Source organism: Mandrillus leucophaeus, unplaced genomic scaffold, assembly GCF_000951045.1.
Source record: "Mandrillus leucophaeus isolate KB7577 unplaced genomic scaffold, Mleu.le_1.0 Scaffold384, whole genome shotgun sequence".
In the NCBI taxonomy this organism is placed as follows: domain Eukaryota; kingdom Metazoa; phylum Chordata; class Mammalia; order Primates; family Cercopithecidae; genus Mandrillus; species Mandrillus leucophaeus.
The window spans coordinates 952,925-956,544 of NW_012104076.1; the positions used below are offsets into that span (position 1 = coordinate 952,925).

The following is a 3,620-nucleotide window of genomic DNA, read 5'->3' on the forward strand; positions in this document are numbered from 1 at the left end:
CAAGGGTGATATTCTGATAAGTTCTAGGCACTCTTTCTTTAGTCCAATAGATTGGAAAGTTTCTTAAAACGTACGTTTTAATGTACAACATGGCATTTTAAAAGTTAAGGTTTTTTATTGCCATTTACCTTTCTGGTTATCATAGGAAGCTTCTCCCAACTTGTGACTAGGAGGAAGGGTAGCATTTGTAGCCTAATGTATTCCTAATTTGTTTTGACTGAAGTCTAAGCATCAATACACATAATAGCTGTTAGCCAATTATTTAATCAGTCTTATTTTTCTACCACAAGCTATATTTCAGAGGAGATTTTCTTAATTCTTCCCCATAAATAAGATATGATTCAGGTTTAAATTTCATACATATTTTTGTCCTAGACCCCGCCCCCATGAAGTTTCATTTTAGTATTTGTTCTTTATATAAAAACAGATGGTAAAAACAAAGACAAAAAAGAACTTACAAGACAATCATGTTTTTAATCCTCCCCCATTGATGATTATACTTTCATACCCTTTTCTGTTATTGTAAGGTTGTTCTTCTATTGTTTTTGTGAGATCTTCATTTAATTCATATTTTTCTACTGAAGAAATAAGTTCCACTAGTATATGTGAGTTAGTGGCTTTGTCCTTGTGTGTGAGTGTAAGAACGTCTCCACTCTGATATGATAGAGCACTGTATAGCACACTAGAAATCAGTGTTTCTATACCAACAGTAACTTAGCATACTGTGGAATGCAGAGCCCTTATAAATTATATCATCTGACTCCCTACAACAAATCTGCAAAGTTAGGATTATCATCCTATTTTATAGATAAGTAAATTGAGGGTTATAGAAGTTTTGTGTCTTGCCCAAAATCTTAAATGACACATGGAAAACCCAACTTCATATTTTCCATATTTGGCATTCTTTCCACCCATCTTCTAACTAATTGGTTTTCTGCCACTTCACCTTTTCCATACCTAGATTTCTTCATAAGGAACATTGGTTAAATATGCATAAAATGATGGTGTGTCACTCCATCCACCTGTGATATGATGCTTCAGGATGTCACCCATTCCTATACAGTTTTCCTACATTTGTAATCTTATTCTTCATAATAAAATTACAATTCTGATGACTTCTTAATTGATACCTCTTTATGGACAATTAGTACAGGTAATCATCTGAACATGTATCTACCATGTACAGGTAAAAAATGTACAGATAAAAAATGTACAGGTAAAACATGTACAGGTAAAAAATCTGAACATGTATCTACCATGGTTCCTACTGTATGTTGTTCAGCCTGAGTTGGCAACTACAGCACTGCTGTCTTTTTCTTTATCACTGCTTTATGTCCTGCCTTTTACACTTACGAATATGTTATGTATATCGTTTCATATTGCCAATTTAAGATCTACCTCATAATTTTGAGTGGCTGCAGAATACTATGCTTATGTTTAAAGTTTGGGTTGCTTAAAATTTTTCACAAATACAGATAACCCTGCCATAGATATCCTTTTATACCTTTATTCACATATTTATCTGGTTCTTTTCTTAGAAGAAATTCCTAGACATAGACATAGTATTACCAGGTCCAAAGAAGTGTGTGTGTGTGTGTGTGTGTGTGTGTGTGTGTGTGTAGTTTTTCTTTGCTTGTTTTTAATTTTGGGGGGTTTTCTTTAGTGCTTTTGGTTTTTCCATGCTGGTAGATATAAAATTCTGCATTGTTTTAATTAGCATTTCTTTAATTATAAAGGACATTAAATATTTTTTACTTTTGTTGGCCATTGCATTTTTTTTGACTGCCTAAACTCTACCCATTTTTCTATCAGGGTTAGAATTAGTCTTGTTCTTACATGTGTTCTAATTTGGATGTTAGTCTTTTCCTTTGTTAGACTTCTTTATAATTTAAAGACATTAATTTTCATTTACTGTTATATTTTGCAGATATATTTTATCAGTTAATTTGTCTTCTTGATTTCACTAGAGTTTATTTTTATACAGTCAACTTTTTCTTCTCCATCACAAAATTAGTTTTTTAATTTACCATCTAGTAGTTTTATGATTTTATTTTTACATTTAATTCTGAAATCCGGCGCAAATTATCTTTATATAAAGATTACGATAGAAGACAATGACTTCATTTTTTCCCAAGTGGTAAACAGTTGTATAATAACTTCCTTTGAATAATCTGCCCTTTCTGGCAGCTTAATAAAGGATGATGAAAGAAGCAAGAGACTGGGAGAATAGGGAGATTCGAGAGAAAAAGTCTTTAAGATAAAGAGACTTAGGTGAGAAGCCTTTAAAATTGGAGTTTGCTTTTTGGGTTGTGTGCTTCCTCTGCCTTGGAAGCTTTTCACTGAATTGCACAAAGCAGAGTATTTGTACAGATGTTTTGTTAAAGAAAGACCTAAAAATAATACCACTAACATGAATTAAAGGAAGAATGGAAACTGGAAGGGTTATGGTGGTAGTTGTAGTTGGGCCTGTTTTTGTCTTTGAAGACTACCACTTGATAAAAGCTCACTGGTTATGTGATTTGCCTCCACAAAAGACACTACAAACCTAGAAACTGCCCTACTTTTGGGAAGTTTGCAAACAAGCCTAATATTCCAGGTAAAAATAGGTGGCTCTGAATTTCGCAGGATTGAGGAGAGGAGTTCTGTCCTACCATATCTTCTTGCTGACAAAAACTGTTTCTTACTGTCTTTCTTTTATACCCAGGTTCTTCTGTGCTTTCTACCAAGCAGGTACTTTGACCTTAGAGGAAACTGATATTTTGGCTTGCCTCCTAGGATGTACTGGGTTCTTCCTTAACAAATCAGGAGGCAGACTTCCAAGTGACTGGCTCAATTAAAGCCAATTATTTCACTGTTCTGTGATTACTTCAAGTGCTTGACTTTTAGCTAATTTTTGAGGAAAAAAAAAAAAAAACAGTGTTAAATGTTTACCCTAGAGTCCAAATTTACTGAAATAAAATGCCATTGAATGTTACATTTGGGCAGAAATGTTGAGGGTTTATGTATTTGGGTTTTTTTTAATGTCTCTTTACCATGATTACATTTTATTCTTCTCTTTAACGTGGGTTGTGACAAAGACCTTTGATTGTGCAGGCTTGGTTGTTACAGTAAATGAAAATGATGTCGGGGACAGAGAGCTCCCTGAAACAGATGGTAATGTGTTTCATATGTAAACACATGCATATATGGTAATGCACATGTAGGAAGGTTTTGCTTATATTGGGAAGTAGGTACGTCCATATACCTTTTGTGAGACAGTTGCTAGACCTTGGTAATAAAGAGTAAGCTTAGGTTTTAGAGTCAGTCATTCCTGAATTAAAACTGAGTTCGTAGCTGTGTGGCCTTCAACAAATTATTTAACTCCACGAAACCTTGTCTTTTTCATCTGTAAAATGAAGTTAATGATACTCACTTCATAGGGGAAGTTGGGGTATAAACAAGTATTAAGATACTTAGCAAAATGCTTGCCTCAGTGCTCAAAATTTGGTAGTTATTTTTAAGAATTTAAAGAATTTTAACCTATTGCCTACTTTCTTGGAACTACTTCCAAACCTTTGACATTACAATCAACTTGCAAAATAGTAATTTTTCAAATAGTATCTGTTTTTATGGTTCTTTGT

The 3,620-nt window shown here is 33.6% G+C and overlaps 1 pseudogene; it reads left to right on the forward strand.

Moving 5' to 3' along the window:
- LOC105547312 overlaps nucleotides 1-3,173 on the forward strand; it is a 16,049-nt pseudogene extending 12,876 nt beyond the window's left edge.
- Nucleotides 3,174-3,620: the final 447 nt, after the last annotated feature.